This window comes from Equus caballus, chromosome 7, assembly GCF_041296265.1.
Source record: "Equus caballus isolate H_3958 breed thoroughbred chromosome 7, TB-T2T, whole genome shotgun sequence".
Taxonomy (NCBI): domain Eukaryota; kingdom Metazoa; phylum Chordata; class Mammalia; order Perissodactyla; family Equidae; genus Equus; species Equus caballus.
Window position 1 is genome coordinate 37,907,035 of NC_091690.1, and position 26,901 is coordinate 37,933,935.

The following is a 26,901-nucleotide window of genomic DNA, read 5'->3' on the forward strand; positions in this document are numbered from 1 at the left end:
TCATAGTCATGAAAAAGCTTTGATGATGAACCTACCTGGGTACACTTCTGCACTAAATGCAGAAGACACTGACAAAGCAGACCTATGCTCCCCTGGGACAGGACCCATTCTGTGTCTGTATAAGTCCCTCTAAAGTGCTAAAGTGGCACGGGGTTTGGGCAATCTGAGTTGTGCTCCTGGTTTCTTAGGCTAGCTGGGTGACACTGGGAAAGTTACTCTCCCTTTCTTAACATCTGCTTCTCCATCCACCCAAAATGACTAAGACTAATGGAAGGACAGTCTTCTTCTCCCATGGATTTGGTAAAAGTCTGGAATGAAGAGTTGTTTGAACTTCTTAGAGAAAAGCTTTAATTAATTATTGCAATATGACTAACTATTGGGTGGCTCATTACACAGTTGTTCTTGTTGTCAACTGTAAATCAAGCAACATTTCCATTTCTGGGCCTCACTTGGACTTTTTCTGAGGAGAGATCACCCTCGTCTCTTCATTGTTGGGAGCTGGTTAGCAATATTCAGTCAGCTGGAGTTACAAAGTGTTAACTTTGTGTGCACACAATGTAAAGTGGGAATGCTGTGTACTGTGTGGCGCTTCTTGCCTGAGACAGGGGACCCAAACATCGTACTAAAGCTAGCAGTGAAAGGCTGGAGTGTTTTGCAAGTCATCGTGATGGTGGCAGATTGGTTCCATGAAAGCCATGTGCAATCCGAAGTGTGAAAATCTGGGTTTAAACCTGCTGTGTGATCTTGAGCCAGATATTAACTTCTCTAATCTTCTCCTTTCCTATCTATAAAATAAGAATAGAAATGATAGTAATAATAATAAATATTAAGTTTTTTACCTGCCTTACTGACTAATTAAAAAAATCAAAAGAAGTGTGGGTGTGAAAGTACTTTGTAACTATAAAGTGCCGAGTAAATGCTAGTTATTATTATCTTAGTTATTATTCTCATCCAGGTCAGTGTTTGAACATAACGGATAATAAATGTTGCTTAAATTGAATTCATTGGGTTGCTTTTTTCTGGCTTTAATGATTCCAAAGACTTACTGGCATTTGGCTAAATTCGTCAATTAGCTGTGTATTCACATCTCTGCCCATATAGACACTCTCCCCTCCCAGTGCACCAGGACAGACCAAACATCACCTATTCTTCCTTTCCCTCCCTCATATCCGGCCATTGTTCTACTCATGAAACTCCCACCCCAATCAATGGGGGTTTTACGTAAAAACCGATGGCAGGATATGAGTGCAGCTTCAGGAATGCCAGGCTTGTGCTGCTGATAAAGAGAGTTGTGTGAAATTGAAAACACCAGAGAAACAAAATTCTCCTGTCCAATGTAAGCTACTCAGTTTTTTTTTAGGATTATCTCTGCTTTTAAAGAGTCAAGAGCCCTCCTAGAATACAAAACACATATCTTCTGCAAAATTGCCTTTTGAATAGTTTTAAAATACCTATCTAACACCTAAACACCCACTGACTCCCCCTACATTCGCCTGTGCCATCTCCTCTGTTATCTTCTCAGTGTCCTGGCGGCAATAGGTTAAGGGAACACAGGGCCAGGCCTGAAGCTGGATAATAGAGTTTTCAGTTCTTCTATAAGCTCTGCTTCACCATCGCCTTCCAGAAAGAAGAGTTTTCCAACTTAAGAGGGACTGTAGAACTGAACTCCCATGATCAAAGACTGTAAGTGAGTTTGGGCTGTGATGGTCTGTCTTGTGTTGAAGCTACTCTCAGGTTTAACTGACTTCAGTGTGAGTGAAGGGGCAACAGAAAGTAATTTGACTTGAAGCTGGTCTTCTGCTAGTGTTGGAGTCGGCAGCTCGCCTCCCATGTAATGAGACTACACAGGGCGGGTTTAGTCTTTGTTGTCATTATGCATCATCAATATTTTAGGAAAGGTTGCATCTGTAGTCCATGCTGCACTACAAAACCAAATATGATTATGTGACCAGAAGTGAAGCGAAGAGGAAGAGCGTTTGTCCATATTCTACCCACACTGAAGTAGCTAAGTAATGAAGAGATAAAGAAAGGAAAATAAAGTGACCCTTTTCATTTTAAATTGCTCATCCACACATTTAGGATTGAGATTAAGAGCTTCTCCTTAGGTCTTTTTTCCTGAACGTGTTGAATTATGGATTAGAGTTTTATGCCTAGCCAACAGAATTGGGATTTTAAAGTCCACGGGGCTGGATATTGAGCTACTCAGATACTGACCTGTGTAATTTAGGAACCACAACCTGGCTAAGAGCAGGCTTACTGCTTTTTTCCCCATGAAATCAAACGACTACCAAGATCTTGATGGTGCATCAAAGGAGCATTCTGTGTTTTTCTACACCAAAACCATGGAGTGAGGGTAAAGAGATTAGCATCTCAAATATATATATTTCAAGTTATGAAGACCGCCTCACATAACAGAAGCACATGCAGCCTTGCAGGAAACTCTTTTTGTTTGACCGTGGTGTCTCTTTGTGAGGTTGGGTTGTACAAAGGTTCTGGACAAACTCAGCATCCCTCCGTCTTCACTCTGCCCTATGTCTTGCTTAAACATTTACAGACTTGGAATTAGCCAGTGTAACACTTTCTGATCTTTTTCAAGTAATTCTAAATTTCTGGTTTTAGATTTGATTTAGGTAGAAGGGAACAATGTTTTCTTGGGCTGTAGAAGGCTCAAACATCTCTCTTTTGAAAGCGTTGATGAGTAGGAAGCTTCATGAGAGACATGGCTCTTCCATGATTTTTGGGATAAGAGATTTGGGAAACCTCGTAAGTACGTCTCAACTTTCTTAATCTTATCTTAAAGGCAAAAGAAAGTAGAAGACCGTCTTTATCAGGGCTTTCTGCAAAGATGGAATTTTATTTCATTTGATTTTAGTTCATCTAACTTTAAACAGCCACATGTGGCAAGTGGCTCCTACATCAGACAGTGTAAGTCTATGTAATTCAGGTCAAAAATGTCTCAAAATCTGAATTCAGTTGGAGGATATATTCACACGGATTATTCTTATCTGAGTCAGCAATGTGTTGTCTACATGAAGACCAACGTTTCCATTTACTCTTAGGACTAACATTAAAGCAAAACAAAATGGATAGTGAATGTCCAGCATTACCCAGGTACGGCCAATGTTGGCCTGGAGCTGGAACTAAGGCTACCATCTAGTCTCCCAGCTTCATTTTCAATTCTATACTGACCTTTAAGAATATAATGCTTTCTTTTCCCTTCTATAAAGTGGAGGCATGTGGAATTTATCACAAAGATATTCACAGATTATGATTAAGTTATATTGCACTGTCAAAGAAAGGTGTGAGCTTTTTCTGGATGTCCTTTCATGGAAAAATGACCTTGGCCAAAGAGAATCCTATACAATGTAATGATTTAAGGTTCTCCATTTTTAAAATACTGGCATTGTGCTAAGTTCTTTGTAAGGTCATTTTCAGCTCTAATGCCTTATGCCACCACGAATATTATTTCCTATATCATAGGGCTCCATCCTATTAATAGATAGTTGGCTTTTCTAGTTCCCAGATTCATATAACTCATTGTAGGGTGATTTCTCCTTAAGTATAAATGTGAACAAAGCAACTTAATTTAGCAAATAACTAGCTAGAGAGGTGGTCTTTGAACCCTAATTTTCCTCCAGTGAGTGGTCCCTCAGTTGGTACTGTCCTGTGGTACATTTTGTCACACAGGTCCACGTGTTTGTTGTCTCCAAGACAAGATGCAATTTCTCTCTTTCCTTCGTGGCCATTGCCCATGGATAATAGGAACATATGGCAAGCTGTACCTGCTGTGGCTTTGGAATTACTGTGAGGAATACGCCCCCTAGTCCTTCTCAAAGGGAGGTCTGACCTCATTACCAGGCCTCTCTAATGAGCAGACTATGGGGGTTTTCATTTCGGAAGTCTTCAGGTTGATATTACTGTGAAGGTCAGTCCTGTGTCTGTCACTGAATCTGTGGCATAGATTTCTGAGTTGAATTGTTTAAGACCAGGCTGGATGGATGCCACGGAGAAAATAAGGCAAAGATTCCTGCAGTCTAACTCTCCATAATGGTTTTAGGGGTGATGAAGCATCATGGTCCTGCTTCTCACTCACACTCGCCCTCCAGAAATGTAAAATCCAGAGCAACCCACAGGCCCTAGAAATGCCCAGTTAGAGTTTTTAATAGTCCCATCTTGATTACGTGTAGAGTCCATCTTTAGTTTGATATTTCTGTGGCCCACGCATTTTCAGAAAAATCTCTCTTCAGTTTGAAATCTTCCACCTTCGTTCTTTTCAGATTGTATCTGGAATAAGGTGAGGAAGTGTGTGTAGAATACAATTCTGTGACCATGGTAATTTAGTGACTCCTGTGACATCATCTTAAGCATCTTAGTGTGTTTTTTTTTTATTGAGTTCATATTAGTTTACATCAATGTGAGATTTCAGTTATACATTATTTCTTGGCTGTCACCACATAAGTGCCCCCCTTCACCCCCTGTTCCCACCCCCCATCCACCTTCCCCTGGATACCACTGAACTATTTTCTTTGTCCTAGTACTTGTTTATATTTCACATATCAGTGAAATAATCTGATGTTTGTCTTTCTCAGACTGGCTTATTTCACTTAGTATAATTCCTTCTAGGTCCTTCCATGTTATGGCAAATGGGATGAATTTGTCTTTTTTCTGGCTGAGTAGTACTCCCTTGTATATATATATATATATATATATTTCACATCTTCTTTATCCAATCTGTCGATGGGCGCTTGGATTGCTTCCATGTCTTGGCTATTGTGAATAGTGCTGCAATAAACATAGGGGTGCATATGTTACTTTGGATTGTTGATTTCAAATTGTTTGGGTAGATACCCAGTAGTGGGATGGCTGGGTCATATGAGTGGTCTATTCAGTGTGGGTTTTTAATGTTTGCTGTAAGCTCTTGAGGTCAGACACTCTGCAGTTTGTCTTTGAGACCTCAGCACCTGGCACATATTCGTGTATTTATTGAGTACCTTCTGTATGCCAGGGGCTAAGATACAGTAGTATAGAAAGATGGGCAAGGCTCCTGCTTTGAGAGAAATTATAGTCAAGCAGGGAAAACAGATATTTTGCCAGTTATTATAAGTGCAGAACTCTGTGAAAAGGGAAGTCCAGGGTGCTTCACAGGAGTCTAATATGGGGACCTAACCTAGGCTCGGAGGTCAAAGGCTTCCCTAAGGAAGTGACATTTAGACTGAACCCCGAATGATAAACAGGCATAATCATGAAAGAGGATAGGTCTTTGATACATCTTTGGTGAATGAGCGAATGATTGAAAAGGCTGCCTTCCTGCATGGCTGTTCCGTAGCATTGCTAAATTAACCGTCACATGCTTAGTCATTCTGTCCATAGTCTCTCCAGGCATTATCGGTGGGTCCATAAGCCATTTTCTTAGCCTCTCTCTTCTTCAGTAAAGGCAAGTAAAGTGTAATTGTGAGAGGACAATTATCTTTGAAGATATTATCAGACTAGTGTTTTACTGAGATCATACAGTACATATATATTGGTTTATATGCTTTTCATGTGCAATGCATCCAGAAATTTCAAGGGCAAGAAGGTTCTAGAAGGCTTACTTCTGCCTTTGAAAATCCTAGCCTGTGGAATCACGTGGTCTCCGTTGGTATACCTCCTCACTGGCAAAGCAAGGCAGCTCTTTGCCAAATAGAGCTCTGGGAGCTGTGCTTGCTGGCTTTGAGGGGAAGTGCTGTCTGTCCTTAAGCACAGGCCTGGGTCTCCATGCTTTGGTTTCCTCCACTGCAGAACAAGGAGATTCTGCCAATGATAATGTTACCTTGAAGTGATGTAATAAAGATGGCTGTAAAAGCATTTTGCAAGATCAACAAAAACGCCTACAAGAGGCATGCTATCTATATCTGGTGTTTGCCAAAATTTCAGAGAAAGTTCTCTGATCTGAGACTCTAGAGAGGTTAAGAACGGGGACTGGCTTTCAAGATCTTCTCTGGAATTTCTGTGCCCTTTCCTTCATTATTATTTTACAACAACTTTGGCAGGAGGTATCAGTAATGTCAATAATAATAATAATAATGATAATAATATTTACTGAGTAGTTACTAATGAGCCAGGCACTGTCCTGAGCACTTAAATACATTTTAGCACCTCATTCCCACCACAGCCCATGGAACCTGTCATTATTAGACAGACTTACCAGTGAAAGGGACTGAGGCAGAGAAAACTCAAGAGACTTGCCAAAAGTTATGTAGCTGTCTGATCCCAAAGACTGTACTCACTACATACGTGAAATATTTTGAGCTTTTCAGAATAAGAGCTCGGGGTTGCTAAGTAACTAAACATATACAGTTAATTATTCCTGCCCTGGAATACAAGAGTGTTAACATTAACAGAAGTTTATTTTTGCAGTTCCTTTGGTCTTCTGGTATTCCCACATGCCTCCCCTTTTCCTAACTGTATTGCTCTCCTGTTGTTCAAAGTGGAAAAAAAAATCTATTTCCAACTTGTCCAAAAAGAAAATGAATTGCATCCAAACTAGTGAAAGTCGTGTTGAGCGATTGAAGAAGTTGGGGCGTCGATCACGTTTGCTGAGAACCGGCCTACATAAGTAGAGACGGAATGCCAAGATCTAGGCTGTGTTTTATTACCAAGATCTTAAACAATTCTTAAGGGCCTTTTTATTACCTCCACTATCCCTCATCCCACCTCATTTAGTTGGATGCTATAGAGAGAAAACAGAGTTTCTACCTTCTCGAAATGGAAACAATAGACTTTGCTGTGCTACTTCTATTTCCCCACTGGGGAATCTGAGAGATGACCTGATTGAATTCCACTCGGAAAGGTCATGCTTTGAATTCAAGGCAGAGGAAAAAGCGAAGAAAACATTTTGCAATGATACCCCATGGGTCCTGAGCACACTGGGGCCTCCCCTCACTGCATTGTGGTCTGCTGATAAGGATAACATGGATGACAAGCGGAACACTTCCAGGACAGAGGAAATTCCGTGTTTCATTGTTTAAAGGAAGCCACCGTCCACTCAGGAGAGCAAGGTTTCGGGCATAGGCAGAGAATTCCCTGCTGGCAGGCCAGAGAGGCAGAGGGAGCCTGCTGGTGCAGTGGGACCGGGGAGCTGCCCAGCTGCTTGTGAGCGCATCTGTCCCTAATTCCATCTTGGGAGTACTGGCACGGTTGGAAGTCAAGAAGGGGTCATTGCAGTTTATGGCATTCGTAGGGGTTAGGAGCCAGACTGTTAGAGATGGAGGCACGCGGGTTGGGAGAGTTGAAAGCCTGATTCTCACAATGTGGCCCATTGAGGAATCGCAGAAAAAGCACCAGGAGATTTAGAGAAGTTGATCTGGTTTTGAGTTTAAATTCTAGACCTCCTTCTCTCCCCACCCCCTCCAAGCCAAAATGTCAGAAAAGGGCCTGGTTTCCCTTTATGGAGTGCAGAATAAACAGATCTTCAGCAGCAGGAGAGGGGCCCACTTCCCCAGCCCATAATGCCAGAGCTGGGGGTGGGGGGCCGTGGGGAAAAGCAGTTACTCTTCTGTCTGGTTAGTATTTGGCATTGACTTTCATTTTCTCCAACCTCTGTTTTCTAGAAGCCTGCCTGTACGGGAAGTACAGGAATAAAAGAGAAGCTGATCTTGGGGGTTTTCTTGCCAGACTTCAAAGGAGGTGGACTTTTGATTTTTGATACTTTGGGGAGGCATTTCCAAAATTAAAACTGTGTTGAGGAATTGAACCCCGAGACTGAGGTCCTGGCTGGTCGCCAGTCTGGGCGCACTGCTCTTCTCCTGATGGAGCTGATGCTCTCTGGGCTCCCTGCTCTCCCTCCCGGCCCAGGGAGTGAGCCGAGCCCTGGGCACCGTGGGGTCAGCTGTGGTTAGCTTGGCCACAGGGCTCTGCATTCCTTCTGGGCTTTGCTTGGTTTGGGTGGGTGTGTCCACAAGTTTACTCTGGAGAAAACTGAGACAAAGAGTCTAAATTGGGCAGGATCTCGAATCTAATGACTTGTTTACAGATCCTGTGCTTTTTCCAGTGCAGGGAGGAGGAAGAGGAAAGGGCAAGCTCGTTACTGTGGGCATGGCACATTGTTGTTTTTCATCCCAAGGAGGTAGGACAGTTTCAGAAAGCAGCAGGCCATCTGCCTGGCAGTCAGTGGGCAAAGCGGCACTCTGTGTAATTTTCCAAGGTGGGGAGGAAACGGCGGCGGCCTCGGCCTCTGCCCACCGGCTTGGCTTCCGGGGAACGTACTGCTCTGGGGAGAATGCCTGACCCCGCCACATGAAAGGCCCCGTTTCCTCCCACTGCAACTTCGAGGGATGGGGGAGATTGCCCTCTTCACCCCTGCTCCAAGTGCACCCCAAGCCAGAGTACCCAGCGAAGAATGTGCACCTGTGATGTGGCTAAGGAAACAGTACAGGACCTGTGTAAGGAGAGAGGAAAATCCCAGAAGGCCCTCTCTAATAGGAAAGCAGACTCATTAAGGTTTTGCTATAAGGTGGTATTTATTTAATGATTGCTAAGTGTAAGAAATTCCTCCGAAGGAAGAAAAAAGTGTACTGCAAATTTGAAAACTTGTTCTTCCAGATTCTGGCAGTTCTTCTGGGGCTCAGAGCTGCTTCTTCCAAGACATTTGGGTCCTTGGCTTTACCCTAAGGGGTGGTGTTGGACTGCAGGGGAGGTGGGGGGAGCCCACATCCACATGTGCACGGGGCACTTGATAAACATCTCTTTTAGTTCCCACCCCAACCCATGAGGTATACGTGGCAAGTACCGTTTTATGATGAGGAAACTGAGGCCCAGCGAGATTAAATAATTGGCTCAAGGTCACACAGCCACTAACCGTGTCATGCTGGGCCTCTTTGCACCCAGTTTGAGCAGGGTTACAAGGCGAGACAGTAACCCATGGGTGCCTGAGCTCCTCAAACTGAAAAGGGGGGGGCCCTATGATGCGGTCTGTTACCTCTCCTGGGTTGTTTCAGTTGGGTGTGGCTGATTCAAAATTATGCTTCAAGAGAATATGCTCCAGACCATGAGTAAAGAAGCCCAAACCGCAATGCATTGTGGATTCTTATTATCCAAAGTCCTCCAGCTGTTCCCAAAGGGACATCTAAGGTGGTGCCAGGGATGGTGGCGGAGGGGAGGTGTTCCTGGAAGCCTCTGAACCCTTCTCGCAGAGAAGCCTCATAGAAAATGGCATCCCCAGATAATCCAATGTTTGGAATGGAAAGGGACTCAAATTAAAGATAGCATCAGCTGTACTGTCTACCCCACCAACCGGAATAGGTAAAACTGTACCAGCTAACATTCACTTTATACTTTGTCGCTTAAAACCTCTATCATGTCTATTGACTCATTTGACTGCTGAGACATAGGAGGGGCAGCTATTCTAACTGAAAACAGAGGCAACATGATGCGGTAGACTCGGGTTCCAATGCCAGCACCTGCTGTCAACCAGATGTGCGACCCTAAGCAAATCCTGTAACTTCTGCTAGCCTCAGTTTCCTCATCCACAACATGAGGGACTTGCTCTCCAAAATTCCTCACGCTGTGGGAGTCAGGATATGGAGATGATTCTCTCCAACCTTCTGGGGCTCCCCCAACACTGGCATTCTAAGGCAGGCCACTGAGCGCCGTCACCTTCCCTTCCTTTCCCAGCCCGGCTGGAGCCTGACCAATAGGAGACCAGGTCTGAGGAGGGAAGGAGTAGGTGGCAAGATTCCTTTCCACTTGTTTCCTGCACCTGGAGACAAGAACAGAGGCCGCTGTTTGGATGACTTATTGTTTAGAGCTTTTGTTTGTTTGAGCTTGGGGTTTTTTTCAGCTTTACAAAAAGAAACCTGCATATTTTTCGAATTTCAGTTGTTCCCCCCACAGCCTATCTCAGCTCACCACCTTGCAACTGGCCAATCGCGGGGTAAATCTTAGTTAATAGCAGCAGATTTTCTTATTTATCAGCACCCCATGCTGGAGGCGGAGAGTCAGTGAAATGGGAGGAGCTGCTGAGCAGCTGAGGCTGGACTCAGTGGAAAATCCAGAAGTGCAGATGTGGATCCAAATTGGGCTGAAAAACCTCATGAGATCAGGCTTTCTTGGACTTCCTGCTTTTAGCCTAAGCAGTATGTTCAACATAAACGAACTTTCGGTATTTTGAAACTTCCGTTTCTGATCTCAGAACCTGGAAGTAAAGAGCTGTTGTGAACATTTCCACAAATTTTGTCATGGTTATTCTGGAGGCCAAGTCGAACCCAGTAATTATGGAGTCTCGGGACTCACTGCGATCACAGCAGGCTGCCGGGGATGGCAACGCTGGAAGGAGAGAGGCTCTCTGCTAAAGAGCCCAGGCTGTAGAGACAGGCGGGACTGTGTTCAAATTCTAGCTCTGCCACTTCCGGCCATGCCACTTAACCTCTTAGATTCTTAGTTTCCTCATCAGTTAGATGAAGAAAATATACCATTTCACAATGTTGTGAGGGCAAATGGGGGAGGAGTGTGTGTGCACTTGATCTCTCCCCTCCTTTCTCGTACATATACGTGCATGATGTGTATGTGTATATATATGCACACACATGCATACATATCGATGTGTACAAAATATATGTGAGTGTACGTATGTGTACTATAATTTATTTATTTTTACCTTGAATTAGTAGACTCCCCTGGGAGCCCAAGGCACCCAATTTCAGATAGCTGTGGCATTTGGAAGTCACTGGAATCTCCCTACTTAACTGTCAAAGGGTGCTTTACACAAAGGCAGTGAGGGGTCTGGATGCACACAGGATGAGCTCTGTGGAACTGGAGAGAACTCGGGTGGTTTTGAGTGACAAGCCGAGACTTACCCTCGCCTTTGTGCACATCTCTTTTGCTTCCTGGGCCTCCCTTGCTTTCCTGGGATAAGCTAGGAAGGAATGCCGGGCAGGCAGGTGCTGTAGGAAAGCGAGGTGCGACTGGAGCACTGCACAGTCGTCGGTTGAATGAGCAGGGCTGTGTCAGGGTGAGAAAAGAGGGGAGAGGGCGAGTCAGGGACGGGAAGGAAAGGTATGTCCAAATCCATCCAGCGCTGGGAGAATCGGCCTCCTTGGCCAGCCTATGCTAAATATACTGCTACTTCTTTCCTTCTCGGTTTTTTGGCTTAAATTTTTCTTTTACTCGTAAAGCGTATTATCTATTTTTTAAGTATTTTTTTAAATAAAGATTTCTGAAGTAATATGTCACCCTTGTACAAAATTTGGAAAATACAGAAAAATTACAAAAGAAAAATGCAAAAGCACCCATAGGCTCACAACCCAGAAAACAACCTTTTAATATTTTGGTGTGTTTCCTTCCAGTATTCCTAGTGAAAATATATAGATATAGATGTCTTATTTTTATATAACCATAACCATATTGTTTTGTGAATTCCTTTTATTTTCGTACTGTTAAATTATGGATATTTTCCTGTATCATGAAATGTTATTGTACTCCTAAAGGATGTACAGTAAACCATTAAATGAATGGTAAATGCTGGGCTTTTGAATAGTTTGTATCATCTTGGTTCTCCCTAACTTCTGGACCTGGAATAGCATTTTGTAACAAGCCTAGACTTCTTTCTTTGTTATTTTAATAAAATAATCTTTATAGGTTTTAGAAATGAACCCATGTGAAATGCCAAGATGTAGATGTGAAGGAAGTCACAGAGTCCCCCTGGAGTCGTCAGGCCCATAGGCCGGAGGCACGGGGAGGCGGGGCGGCCTTGGCTCACCTCCTTGGGAAGCCCAGCCGACACTGGATTGATTGCAGGCAAACCCGGGACCTGATCTGATAGCACAGAGACACCCACAACTCTGAATTTCCTGCTACCGTGAGGCCTCTTCTTTCATAAGCTGTTTGGCTTACACATACGTGGAAAGCAACTACTAATAATAGAAGAGTTACCTCTTTTCTTCCGTTGTCAGGCTCTGCAGTTACTGCTCAGAGACTCCCGCGTCTGGCAGCTGCCTGCCACTCCTCTGCCCCTCACAGCAACACGGTCAGCCAGGCTCCTCGTCAGAACGAAGCCAGGCCCTCTCCGCCTTCTGCGTGTGTGGCGGAGGTTGGGAAGGTAGCTTTCTGAGGGCTCTTTGTCTGACCAGGGAGAGGGACTTCTCTGCAGCAGGAGCCCATCTGGCCACCCCCTGAACTTTCCCCTCTACCCAGTCAACCATCTCTTCTTCTCCAGCCCCGACTAACCTAGCTGCTCAACAAACGAAATGTTGAGAAGCTGGAACCTCCTGGCAGCTTCAGTAGAGTCTGTCCTTCCCAAGTGGGTGCTGACCAGTTTGTGAGCAAGAATTCTCTGTGAGCCCCTCAGGACCAGCAACATCTGCATGATGTCTGCCAGAACTGGGATGGTCAAGCCCTTCATTAATGCTTCGACTCACATGGTGCCACTTAATCATTCATTCATTCTACTAATACGTATTTAGTGCCTCCTATTCCAGGCACTGTAGTAGATGGTGGGGATGGAATGGAGGATAAAACAGACAAAATCCCTGCTCTTATGGTAGATATAAAGGAAGAAAAAGGAAGCACCCAAAATTGAAGAGTCTGTGGTGGGGATTTCAGGGGAAATGCCTGCTGAGTTATAAAAGACCCCTGATACTCCTCTATCTTATGTCTGACATCGGGATCCTGTCCTTAGCCTATTCCCAGCCTCCCTAGATCATGGTTCAGGCTCACAGCTCTTCCAGCTGCTGAGCTGCAGAAAGACCATCCCTTTGTGCGAGATCAATTATGGGCAGGAGAGCATGCCTGGCTCAAGCACACAGCTTCACAGACCCTTGTGGTCAGGGAGTTCCTAAATGAACTCAAACCTTTGGGGGCTGGGATCTGTTTACTCTTGGCACACTGGGATTTCCTGTTTCTAAGAAAATGGGCCTAGATGCTCAGCTGCATTAACCAAACAACATGTTGACGCAAATGAATCTGAAACTTGCCGGCTCCAGACTCTCTAGAAGTTCGGTTTGGGGAATGAAGGCATTTGGATGACTTTCCACACCCTGAATTCCAAGTCAGATAACTCAGGCCAGGTATTTATTGAGGAGACCTCCATTCCTTCCCCACCAAGTGGCTTTAGAGTCAGAGACCCTGTGACCATCCTGGAGCAGGGAGGGGATGGGGGACCGCTCCCCTGTCCACAGCTGACCTTAGATGTAGGCATCCCAAGATGTAGACATCCCAGGTAGCCGTGGTGGGAGGCTCTGAAAGGTTCATTCCCCAGAAGTCTCCATCACCAGTATCCCATCTGCCTGAAATGGTCACCATGAGCTTATTCCTTTGTGCTTCTGGGAGACTCATGTCAAAATGCAAGTTACCCAGCGAGATGACTTGAGTGACTGCATTTACTATAAGAGCTTAGCTTAGCAAGGTCCTGTGCATATGGCAAACCTGTCAAGTTTTGACAGGGTGTGGGGGAGGGGAAGGCGAGAAGGCAAAGGAGAAGCTGTCAAGGGATGCTTCTCAGAGAGGCCCAACCCAGAGAAGGGAGGGCACCCCCACAGGAGTGCAGGATGAGGATGTTCAGACGGGGAGAAGAGCAGGCTAGAGACACCAATTTGGTGATTGTAAACACCAAAAAACCACCTGGCCTACTTAGCTACGTTGGCCTCAATTTTACAGTCTTTATCAATATTTGAACCGAGGGCCTAAGTAGTATGGCTTTCACAGTAAAGTGCAACTACGTGGGTGGAAAACATGTAAATTATTGGAGATTTATTCCATAACAGGAATTCTAGTCATTGAGATGTTGCTAATTAATATTGCCTGCTCAGGAGCTAGTCAGATGAGGTAAAGTTCCCTTGGGAAAACGCAGTCTGGGGAGTGACGCAGAGCGCAGAAAGTCAGCGCAGGGACAGCTAACACAGTCATTCATCTTGCATTCTGACCACATATCAAGTATTGTGAACCGTGGGGTGGGGAAGTCTCCAAAGAATCAGGAGGAAAAATATCCATGACAACTGTATACATGTCCAAAACAGCAGTGGAGCAATTAAAGACAACAGGGAGCAAGTGGGAGATCAGGCAGTATAAGCTGGATACGCCGAAAAAATTGAGATGAGAAGAAAAATCCCTGTGGGTTTGTGCTAGTGTGGGAAGGCTTCATGGAGGAGGCACACTGTGACCTAGGAAAGCTCATCTTCATGGGTGTCTAAATCTTTGGGTGATAAAGGGCCTAAGTCAATGTCTTTACAAATGTTGGAGACCTAGAAATGTGGTGAGCAGCAGTGGCTGTGGGTCATTTTATGGAACTTGTGCACAAGAATATAGACATTCCAGAAATGGAAATAAAAGAACTGCATTCCTGGCACCACGTTTGTGCTACGCTCCCGGAGGTGGCCACGTGTGGGAAAGAGAAGGAAAGAAGGAGGACAGGTACAGGAAGACTCTGCCTCAGACTTTAAGGAATGGACGAATGGAACGCATTGTTTCTTTCATGATTTAAGCATCAAACATTCATTGAGCGCCTACTAGTTCTGGGCAGTGTGCAGCATTGAGGATGCAATTATGCATAAGACCTGGACCCTGGCTTTGATTAATTCAGAGTCCCCTGAAGGAAGCAGGCATAAGTGAATATTCACACTCAAGAAGAGCAAGTGCTTTCACAATAGTCTGTACAAAGTGTCACAAGAGACCAACTGAAGGGACAACTCGGTGTGCTGGAAAGGGCTGGGAGTTGGGGATGGCTTCACAGAGCGCAGGTACCAATGGAGCTAATTTTTAAAGTGACTTGGAATTTGCCTGACAAATTTTCCCTCCAGGGAGAGCGAAGAGCATGGCAGAGCGTGACCGTGGGAAAGGGCGTGCCGGGGTAGGAAGAGAGCCGCAAGCATGGGACAGCAGGCGCGGAGCTGGAAAACGGCTGGGGCCTGACCCTCAGAAACCTCTATGCCAGCCTGGAGAGAATTTGGATTTTGTGTTGTAGATGACAGGAAAATCAGTACACATTTTTGTTAGAGTATGACAACCAGTGTTCCGTTCAGTTGCATTAACTAAGCATTTATACAGCACCTACTACATGCAGAGCACTCACTGTGCTGGGTAGTTCTACAGGTCATGCAAAGAAAACATATCTCAAGCGCTCAAGGGACCCCCAGTAAATTTGGGGAGGAGCAAGTAGAGAGAAAGGGTGAGGGCAAACATGACCACAAATCACTTTGATATTAGATCGCAATGGGTTCATTGTTCTAGGAGGAGCACAAACAGAAGTTGACGTTCCTTTGTTCGTATTCCTGTGAAATTCCCCACAGCCCAGACTGATCCCTGCCCTCTCTGGTCAAAGCAGGCCTGACTTGGAGGACCAACCATTTCTCATTTTCTTTCCACGATTCTCCCTCTTCCACCAGCAAAAGTGCTTTTGTGAGGCCCACAGAGAACTGGGGTTCAAGTTGGAATGCCAGCAAATAGATGACACGCAAAAGCCACCCAAAATAAACTTGACATCTCGCCTTCCTGACAAGCCTCAGTGCTCTGCCCAGTGGTATGACTCTAGGCTGTGACGCTAGGTCTTCTCTTGGTTTAGATAAAAACTATAATTAGCTGCCACAAATGCGAGTGAATGTGGGAGGGGGAAGGGAACACCTGAATGTGAAGAGTTTTTTCTGGATTTGTTTGTTTCTGGCTCCTCTTCTTGTTCCGAGTCTGTGTTCAGCCAAATACTTGTGTTTGCATATGAAAATTGTCCCATAGATGGGCCTGAACACAATCCCTACATAATACTTGACAATGCAATCAGGGTCTTCCTGTGTCTCCCCCTCCCCTCTTCCCTGTCCTCAGCATGCACATGTTGGTACATCCACACATGTACACACCTTCAAGCAGTATAGGAAGCTGGAGGTCCCCTTCAGATCATAACCAAAAGTCTCACCCCTCACAACTCACCTGTGAGCACAGCAGCCAGGGGCTCCGGAATTCGGAGCACACCTCATCACATCCACCTGAGGCAAATGCCCAGCGACCTTAACGGTTTGTGGGAGCCTTGCACTAACTGGAGCCTCCAGAGAAGGCAAAGCAAGGGCGAGACTGCCGCACAGGCCTTTGAATGTAATACATGATTTACAGAAAGACCTCTTGTCATCCCTTTCTTTTATTCTCTCTCCTTTTCTTTCTCTCTTGCTCTCTTTTTGACTGAGTTGCCTCAGGGCTGGTGGTTTCAAAACTAGCAGCTGCAAACTTATGAAGGAAAAAAACCCAAACCACAAAAACCCGTCTTGTGAAAACCGTGTGTGCCAGTCTAAAAGTGGTAGGCCAGGCGGGAGGAAAGCCTGTTAACGCATCAGAAGGGCAGAAGCAGGGAGTCTGAGGACCACAGCTGGGCCTTTAGAGTGGAGAGGAAGTATAGCATGTCCAGGGCACAGGGTATTAGGGGACAAGGCCAGAGAGGAGTTTGGGAGGAGTGAGAAGTCCTAACCGGCCAGGGAAGCCCTCTTAGGAATGACTCTCTGCATCCGCTGAGCTGTCTGAAACACTCTGGCTTCCCAAATGCAAATCAGACCAGCTGCTTCTACCACGTTACTAGTATCTTCTTCCAGAAGACCAAAGGTCCAGCCTCTACTCTAAGTCTACTTGGAAGCTTTTGAAACACCTAGTAATATGTGCAACTGTGTCCCAACTCCTGTCTCAGCCCCATCCTGCCCAGCTAACACCCACTCATAGTCACCTATGTATTCACACCTTTCAGAACAGCATTGATTAAAGAGAAAGATATCTCCTCAAACCCAGCCCTAAACTCCTACTCCATTGCTAGTTTCAACCTTCAAGTCAATCTAAGGGAGCAGGAAGTAGGAAGGACGTGATGGGAAAGCTTAAGACCCTCTTAGAAAGAATCAAGTCCTTGTCTGGCCCAAGACTGGACAAAAGAAGTCCTCTCAGAAGTTTCATTGAATGTTAAGGCTGGAAAGGAGAGTCCCTGAGTGACACAGAAGTGGCCTGGGCTTTTTCTCCTGACCTCCTGCCCAAGCTCCATACCAATGGTGTCTTTGGTCAGAACAGGAGGATACTTAAGTCATTTGGCCAGATCATCAGGAGAATGCCGTTGCACCCTGCTGTGGATGGGAAGAGCAGGCCATTCATAGACCCACAGACAAAGGCAAAGGAGGCCAACCCCAAGAGGCCCCTGTGGACAACATTCATTGCCAGGCCCTGTGGGAAGGACAAAAGAGAGGGAGAAACTACAGCTTAATGAAGAAGACCCGAAGGAACTCCAGTTGTAAAAATGAGGCAAAAGAAATCTAGTGTAAATTTAAGTGTAAGTATTTGAGGAGAAGCAAAGTTGGTGAAGTGATCACAACTGGGTGGGGTTAATGAGAGAAAGCTTCAAGGAGGAAGTAACTTCTGAGTAGAGGTTGAAGGAGGGGAGGGACAACGGCTGGGTTAGAGCAGGGGGAAGAGGAAGTGTGTTCTGTGGGGGAGGGTGGCTCATCTTTGGGAAGGGTAATACTGATTGCATCGTGGCCCTAGGCACTCTGCCATACTTGAAGGTCCTATCTAGAGTTAATATCACTTGGATATATTTTCAAGAAGGAAGAATAATGTTATTAACCATAGGCATGTTGTGTAGTAGAAAGAGCATGGACTTTGGAAGGAGCACACTGGAATCAGACAGATCTGAATTCACTTCTTAGCTCTGCCACTTATAAGCTGGGTAACATCCCAAGCCTCGCCTTTTCAAACCATAAAAGGAGGAGATTATTTCATAAGGCTATGGTGAGAATGAAATTAGATGAGATAACTCACGCGAAGTGCTTCGTTCTGTACCTGGCAACGAGTAGCTCCTAAATGGATAGTGGCTAATATTAGATATTTTACAGCTTATAGATTAGAAAAGCAGCCACAGGAAACTGCTTTAGATCCCCAAGGGGAAGAGTAGAAGGAATTCGGATGCCTGCACGCTAATCTCAGCAGGACAGGCCCTGGTTCAAACCTTTGGTGTGATGAAGTCAGCCGAGATTTGGGTGAATCCAAGTGCCAGGTATACGGTGGTGGCTGTGAAGAGAGCTGATACGTGGGCTTCAGAAGCCGGCCTGCTGCAGCCTGAGGGCCCCGTGCCTGGATTTAAGTCCCCATTTGATTAAGAAGAAGGTCCATCCAACCATGTGTGCTGATGATTGTTTAACAACCAGCTCTCCAGGTTTGTGTAGCGTTCACCTATTTCCACGGTGTAAATACTCCCACGTGGCCGTTTGCAAGCTACTGAGGTGATGTCACTCATTGTGGAGTAGGGAAGAACGTGGCAGTCAGCTCTCACAAACCTAGATGAGCCCATTCCAGCATGCCACTGCATCCAGCAGCCCCTGTCACAGGCGCCAGCCGTGGCCATCTCAGAGCAGAATGGGCATTGTCTTCCATGCCTGGCCTAGTTTTGCTTCTCGTTGGTTTAAGTAGAGCGGTAAGGAGTTGAAGGCGTGGAGAGAGCACCATCCCTGCTCTCTTCTCTGGCCTGCCCCGGGCAGAAGTGAAGGTTCCCTTCCAGGACTCACTTCCCCTCAGGGCAGTTCCATACTGACTAGCAAGTTCATTTTCCTCGCAGGCTGAAACAAAACAAAACAAAAAGCAGCTCTCTCCTCTGAGAGGAATCTGACGGTGCAGCCCCAGATGCCACCACTCTCCTTCCAGGGAGCTAACGCTGCCCGCCTCTCGGTCTGCCCACAAGCGGAGTGGCTGCGCCTGGCACAAGGGAGCTGATGAGGCCAGGCCCTTCCAGTCTCCCTTAGGAGGCGGCAGGGTCCGGATTCATCCTTAAGAATTATCTGGCAGGGGCTGTCACAGAAACGGAATGCCAGAGCCCGAAAGGCCTTAGGAATTGTCTGTGCGCCCCCTTGCTGTGCGGCGGGCGTACTGAGGCACACCCCTGGGCTGTGGCAGATCCCCGAGGAGACCTCCCCTCTGGCCTGCGCTGGCGGTGCTCCTGTACCTGCCTGCGCTCTCACGTCTTTCTCACATCACTTCTTCCGTAACTCCTGTGGCCCCTGTGAGGATCAGCTCCCTCAGGCAAGTGCTGTGCCTTCTCTTTCTCGTGTATTCCCCGCAGGCACCCGGCCCAGCCCTTGTGGATTAGCTGATAAAGAGATCTGCTCCTGCTTTGCGGTAAAGGAAGTGATAGCAGGAGCAGCGGTGGGGAAAGGAGCAGAATCAGGGCAGCACGTTCTGTCTTGGGATGCCTTCCTTCAGCTACAGGGAGTATCTGGTTTCCACTCCCCGCCACCCTCGTGGACATCGCCACCTTTACCTGAATACCAAGTCAGCCTGCATGCCCTACAGCATGCTGCGGGATATCACAAACCCGGCAAAACAAACCACAGGCAATCAGCCCCCTGGCTAGCGGGTGGGGCGAGGGAACTGAAAGGAACCTACAACCCTCCACGGCCTCTGCTCCAACCGCCAGAGCACAGCCCTTCTACCTGGTGTTCTCTGATCCAACCGCATCGGGCCTCCATTGTGATGACAGGGCTGCCCTCGCCTGACGCAGTTCACGCAGCACTGGCCGGGCTCCCATGTGACTCCTAATCCTGAACCCGGACAGCAATTTGAGTTTCACCTGCAGGGAGAGTCCTCTGATAGGCAGGCACCTCTGCTTTGTGACCTGCTGTGGAGGAGGACACTAAGGACACCCAGCCGGGCTCTGCCAAGAGACTTTGTTATGCTCTGTGTTTAAAAGAAAAAAAGTAGGAAGGGATCAATAGAGTGACAGGAAGTGAATTTATTATATTTATAAACAATGAGCCCGTGTTAGCATTTCAGGTGTCCTGATTTATCTCGCAGGTGGGAGGGAAGAGCTGCTGGCAACCTTTCGCTGGGGGCTCTGAGTTTTGGAACAGGATTTCCTCTGCAAGTTGTCGAAGATCAGATAAAAGTCTTAATCTCAGGCACACACAGCCGCAGGCTTTGGCCCCTGTGCTCAACTTTCAGTAATGAGACTGAACAATGGTTTGGGATTCAGTACAATTAAAGAGGTGGGAAAAGAAAAGGATCAGCCATGAGGTACGTCGGCTTTCCATGGGAAATGCAGGTCTGCTGAGTGGGCTCCTGAACCAAGACAAGGTTCGGTACAACCTGGGTCCCCTTGCTCCCTCTGACCTCCTTGTGCCTAGCAGAAAGTAAACAAAATAGATGCATATATCTGCCACCTTTTTTCAAAGGATGGAAACCAGAAGCAGTCACCTCTTGCTTCTTGAGCTGGGTTCTTCTGAACCGGCCTGGAGGAACATGTCCCAGCATTGGCTGGTGGGACTGTGAAGTTGGGAAAACTTTTAAATTGTTCTTCAGAATGTTTGCACTAAAGGGACGCCTATTTTTTCAAAATGCATCTATAACTTTAATGTCTTTTCAGAATAGGAATAACCAAGAACATTCATTAAGTGGCACTCCATTAGAGAGGGCTCTGAGGAACTCTACTGAACCAACCCCTGCCTTCTAAGCAGTCCTATCTCAGAATATAGACTTTATCCATGCTGAGTGAGCCAGCCAACTGAGTTTGTAGAAAAAGTTACAGGACGTAGAAAAGTTGAAAATCTTGAAATCAGGGTCAACTCTCCATAGGATTCTTTCTGCTCTAAAGTCCCACTTCAACTTCATATTCTTACCACCCCAACTACTTCTACCATGTATTGTGTTGGATTGTGTGGCCTCTGTGCTAAAAACTTTACTTGTATTCTGTCATCTAAGCCTCACAACCTCATTATCCTCATTTTACAGATGAAAACCTGAATCTCAAAGAACTTTCCTAATTTGCCCAAGCTCACCCAGGTGTGCACATTAGACCCAAGCGTTTACATCTACCTTTGTGAGACCAGGATTTCAGTAGCTCCGCTGTTCCTAATACTCATTCCCCTCTTTTTCAGCAGGGGAGAGGAGCAAGGTAAAGGGCCCATCAGAACTGCTAAAGCCATGGCCCCGCTCAGGAAGGTGTGTTTTAGTCTAGAACGTTGATAAATAAACTGGCACCCCGAGGAAGTACTTTCAAAGCAGTGAGGAAGGGCTCTGCCTTAGGTGGGGATCTGCAACGAGAGACCTTTTTCCTTTGCTCTGGACTGTTCCCCTTTGAGAACAAAGGTGGCCTGTGGTGCTGGGCCCCGCAAGCACTGACACCCATAACTTTTCTGTTGGCTCTGCCTCTGGTAGGATTTGGGGGAGCTAGACCAGGGCTGTGGGACGGATACGCCATGAAAGGAGGTACATATTTATTTGCCAGGAGAATGTAATGGGGGGAAGCAAAGCCTAATTAATGAGTTTCAGAATGAATGATTTTCCCAGATGGTTTGTATGTAGAGGCTCATGGAAATCCTGCATTTTCCCATTGCTGTTTCCCATCCTTTCTGAGCCTTGGTTGAATGGATCCGGAAATCCTTTGGAAAAGAAAGTGCACTGGTCTGTTCACCTTGAAAATGAAGATACCAAAAAGGCGTAATGTCCCTCTTCCTTCTCAGGTGGAGTGATTAATTTTACAAGCAACTCAGGAGGCCCTGCGGAAAAGGCAGATGCCATGTCCTCTCCCAGTGAAAAAGTTCATAATAATCTGTGCAAAACAGCACCTTTGGATAAACACAATGTGGCTATATATACCCTTGGCCATTTCCTGTTGCTCTTGCAGCTTGTGCAGGCTCGAAGGTAGGGTGAGGCTGTGACCATAAGCCACACGGTGACATGTACATTAGTCGTGCCCTCTGCTTCCTGTGCTGCTGACAACCTGGGCTGGACCAGTTCAGCACGGCTGCGGCAGCTGCCCCAGGCAGGGAGCCCCTGAGGCCTGCCTGAGGGTGTCGGCGAGGCATGCTCTCATCTGCTCTGGGCACAGGTTGCCTAGCTGGAGATAGATGTCGCTGCAAAAAACACCAACGGGCCAGCATGCGTGTCTGTGTCTAACGGTCTGCTTGTGTAACTTTTGCACCACAAAACAAGAGGTCAAGTAAGAAAGAGTGGTTAACAAGTTGAGCAGTCCTTTTTCTGTTAAAGGGGCAGTGTCAGTAAAAAAACTTCCCTACTGAAGTTATATTAAAAATCATTTGGCAGAGCCCGAGAGTCGCAGCCATGTGCTAGAAACCCGCCATGCTAGATGTGGTAACCACGATACGAACTTCAGAATCGCCTCTCATTTTAGGATTTCAAAATGCTTAGGTAGACATCTCATGGTGTAATTTTGGAGTGGCAAGTGGGACTCCCACTATACTGAACAGTGAAATTAAGGCACCAAAACATGCAGAGACTTGCCCAAAACCTATAGCAAGTTGGGAGAAGAGACTAGAATAAAATGGACGAGTACCCTCCTTTTTCCATCCAGTAAGCCAGTGACTGCCATATTATTCCTACACGTGCCTCTCCTCCTTCTCAGATAGGAGATCTTGGGTAGAACCTTGGGTTTTTAAAAAGCTTTTCAGGAAATTCTGATGTGCAGACAGAACCACTCTAAGTTTAAATCGTGTCAACTCTCATGTTCTACATGAATTGCTAAATTAAAACTCTGTAATTCACTCAAGCAACAGATATTTGTTGAGTGCTTACAGTCTGCCAAGCACGGTGCTAAGTCCTGAGTCCCCAGGAGAACAAGCTGGACCAGAGCCCCTGCCCTCATAGAGTTCAGTCTAGTGGGGAGAGACATTAGTCACACATTTGCACAAAGGAATATATAATTATAAATGTGGTATGTACGAATGAAGAAAAGGTTAAGAGTGCTCTGAGAAAGCTTAAGGCTGTATACAGTTTCCATTGTAGGATTCAAGGAAAGCCCCTCTGAAGCTATGATATTTACACGTAAATGATGAAGATGGGAGGAAGGAATATGCAACATTGCTTCCGGGGCATAACCAAAGCAAGTTATGATTATAAGAAGCAACCAATTACACAATAAGTGTAGTTACTCTCTTGTACTTGTGTGCATTTGTCTGTGCCCAGGGAACCACACCTCCTTCTCACAATGGTTTGGGTGGTTTATGGCAGGAAAAGAGAAGAAAAGTGAGATGTAGGGAGTTGGGTCCTCCAATGACTTGTGATAGAGGTTCTATTAGGGCATTTCATTGCTTCCAAAATGTGTCTGAGGGAGGTTCAAAGGTGCTTTATGTGAACAGGATTCTGTGTTCAAATCAGTGTGGGAAGCACTGTGTTACACAGACTACAGAGGCCTCTTTGCCTCAGGATTGATCTGAACCCAGCACGTGCTAATACACATCGGGAATCTCCAAGGGAAGTCAGGGGCAGTATAGTCTGTAGCATTTTCCAACAAATGTGATGGTGGAACAGTTTTTTTCACTGAGCATCTAACATAGCTTCTGAAACCTTTGTCCTCCTCAGACGCGCTCGGGGAGTGTGAAAAGTGTTGACTCATGGGCTCTGGCTCCTGAAAGTCAACCTCACTAGACCTGTAATGGTCCCTGGAAGCTTCGTGTTTACAACACCTCAGTGATTTTGATGCAGCAAGCCCAGGAACTTTGAGGAAAACAAGTAGGACTACTGTTCCTAGGGGTATCTCAGTAGCTCTACACATTTCCATCGTTCACGTTTTCTTGGCTTCTCCTTATTCCTTCCAACCTGGCTTATACTGAGTGAGCACAGCCAAGTTATTGGGCCAGCATAGATGGTGATGATGATGATAATAATAATAATAATATGCAAAGTGAGTTATAGACAGCAAAGCTGACCTTGGTCTAGAATCTGTTGGGTGTCACATGTTGAGCTACAAAGACCACATTTGTCATTTGAACTCAGTTGACAGGAACATCATGTGGGGTGTAAGATACTGTGCATTGAAAATTCCTGAAGCTGTGCAAATATAGGATCCAGCAGAATTTTTTCTGATGTGCCCATCTGTCTTTGTCTAATTGGCCATGTCTCTTTGGCTACCTCCCTTCCTTTCAGATGGAACAAAGGTATGCAGAAAGACACATCTTGATGCATTCATGTGCAAAGAAGTTTGTGTCTTTTGTTTTCTCTCCCTCTTGTCATGGCCTATCAGAATGAAAAAGGCTGAAGAAACTGGCTCTTTTCAGAGCAGCATCAGCTCCCACAAGCTCCTCCTATCTGGGTTGCAATCAGCATAGTGAGGAGAGCAGGGACAGAGCACATGATCGTGACCGGGCTTGCTGCTCAGATGCAAGAATTCAGATTACTATTACCTATGCCACAGCAGGCTCCCAGAGCTCCAAGCAGCTCCACCCCAGACAGAAAACCCCTTTGCAGTCGCACACTAAAATACTTAATGCCATTTGCCAGAGATTTGACTTGGTTAAAAGAAAGACAGGAGGTGGGAGGGAGGAGGTATAGAAAGGAAAATGTGAGAAAAAATCGTGTTCTGCACATTAAAGAGCCTGCCTTGTCCTTCTCAGAACATTCAACCAAACAGTTTAGAGAAGGCAGTACTTGTGCACGTGTGGAGACCAAGATCTTAGCAAAAGGCAGGTCTAAGGATGGCTTTTGTGCAAGAACACATCTATAGGTACACAATTTAACCTGTTTAAAAGTTGGGGATGATTGTGACTCAAACCGGGGTGAGAGGAAGAACTGTGTTACATTTCTTCACAGATAACTGCAGACTGATTGTGTTTGTCCTTCTGACCCATATGCTCCGTCTCTTGGCGTGTTTTGCTTGGTTTGCACTAATGTTCTGGCTGGTGGTCATTTGCTCTTGGTGGCCAGTTTCGCTTCCTGGTTTTGAGCAAATGGCAGTGAGGCCTGTTGCTTGGGCACGCTGTGTCACTGAAGGAAGTGTGCAGTTTTAAAATGTCAAAGCCAGCAGCCTCATGTCCAGTGCATGCCATCCATCAGCAAGTGTCTCTGGATCCCAAATGGGCCCACTGCAAGTTAAGGTGGTAACTAACAGAGAAAGATCTCGCCTTAAAACTGCCTATAATCTAACCAAGGGGCAAGATCAAACGGGAAAGAAAAATGGCATCAATCTGAAAAGATAAATGTACTTACTGCCACAGTGTTTGGGGGCATAGAATGCATCAGAGAAAGGGTGGCCCCGTGGAAAGTGCGGGTATCTGGAGTCCAGAGGGCTAGACTCTGTTCTTCTACTTACCAGCTTTGTGACCAGGAATGAGGTCTTAGCCTTTCAGAACCTTCCATTTTCCATCAGCAAAATGGGAGAGGGGAATAATACTACCTACTTGTCCAGTTTATTGTGGTGGTTAAATAAGATTATAGGTGTGGGAAGGCTCCTATTAAGATAAATGTCTTAAACTATAAAACAGTCTAAAACTCTCAGTTATTATGATGGCTATAAAAACAGTCTGGAGGAAAATCAGTCTAGAAAATGCATCTTCTGCCATTTCCATTAAAAAGAGACAGAGGGAAAGGGAGCTGAGTACAGGAATTAGACCAGCTCAGGACTTTGTTCTGGCCCCTCGCTGTATGCTTGTATTCCTCTACAAGAACTTAAAGGTAATCGTGGTTATCATTTGTATTGAAAGATTTAAGGTAACCTTATCATTTCTAAGATTTGGAGAAATCAGAGAAAATAACGTACTTCCTAAGATACCATTTGGTTTTAATATTCAGGGGGCTGACCTCCAATTTAGGAGAATATTGTGACTGTGGAGTTGGTATAATTCCTTGAGAGATCAGTTTGATGATAAAGAAATAATCATAGTGATTATCAGTTTTATTAGGCCTGTAGATAAATAGACAAATAAAAGGTAACTTTATGATATCTGTATGATTGTGATTTCCTAGGTAGTGGAGTGAACCAAGAGTCTGAGTTTGGCTGCATTTGGAGAATGGATTGTAAAGTGCTTATGAACTTCATAGGCCTTTCTGAGCCTTCCCCACTCCCATCTACCAGGTCCCCTTGAAAATTCATATGATTCTTGCAAACAGAAAATAGTATTAAGAATAAGATGTTTTTTAAATTTTCCTTCAAGCGTCTCATGTGCTGGTCTGAGAAATTGTTTAATCCAATTTTAAAGGGACCTTGGAAGGGATAGGACAAAGGACAATGGAAGCAAGCAGCTGGAATTGGGGAGTGGTTGATCCTTAAGTTTCCTAATACTAAAACCTCCATCTGGTATCCAGAAGACAAATCTCAGTTCCTCAGGCATCACCAATGAGGCCACCTATCTGGTTTAGCATTGAGACTTTCCTCCTTAAACCCTCACCCAACCCCACCAAACAGGAAATGCAAGCTACTTGAGCTGAACGTGCAACCACCCCCCAGGTACCCAGCCCCCACTCCACCCAGCATAAGTACATTGTTCTTTGCTTTCCATTCTGATGAGCTGTACACATCTATTTAATATATGCAGGGCAATCAGTTAGAAAAAGAAGACTTGGTAATAATTCTTACACTCAGGAAAAGTCCAAGGAAAGGGGTAATATGAATTAGTACTCTACAGCTTTTGATGGTGGGATTAGCCCTCTGGCTTCTGAAATCTTAAGATATGTACTTGTAGCAGGCTTGGCACACTTGAAATCCTAATTGTTGGTTTGATATCCCGAATCTGTTCTTCACTCGAGTAACTTTGATTGAGAATTTAGGAACCTGGAGAGGTTTCTTGAGACACACCCACCTCAGACACACCCAAAACATGCCAGGTACAGATAAAAATCTCCACTATTACTAAAACACCTAAAAACAGGAGCCTATGGCTAATCGTATACCAATAAACTGTGTTGTTTACTGTCTTTCCAAAGCAAATGTTCAGCAAATACTGTATATATGACCAAAAGAAAAGTAGAAGAAACAGTTATTTTTCTGATTCTAGAAAAGATAGATAACTATCACTGTCTACATGCATACTTTCTGCTATATTCTATTTGCATAAGTGAAATATTTATAGTGCAATATTTAGTGGTTTTCAAAATGCATTGTAATTTGTGGGTATCTGTGTGTGTGCAGGTGTGTGTGGGGGACCATGAAAAAGACTAAGACCTCTTGTCATTGGGAACAGGGCCTGACTCAGCACCCAG

At 45.4% G+C, this 26,901-nt stretch overlaps 1 protein-coding gene and 1 long non-coding RNA gene across 7 annotated transcripts in view; one reads left to right on the forward strand and one right to left on the reverse strand.

Annotated features, from left to right (window-relative positions):
• FLI1 (Fli-1 proto-oncogene, ETS transcription factor) overlaps positions 1-26,901 on the forward strand; it is a 120,608-nt gene that overhangs the window by 23,202 nt on the left and 70,505 nt on the right. The gene's annotated exons all lie outside the window — the stretch shown is intronic.
• LOC106783356 (uncharacterized) lies at positions 8,480-19,642 on the reverse strand. The gene is made up of 4 exons (XR_011440561.1): positions 19,407-19,642; positions 17,930-18,536; positions 10,833-10,977; positions 8,480-10,171 (listed from the first exon to the last, which is right to left on the reverse strand). It is a non-coding gene; the product is annotated as an uncharacterized lncRNA (long non-coding RNA).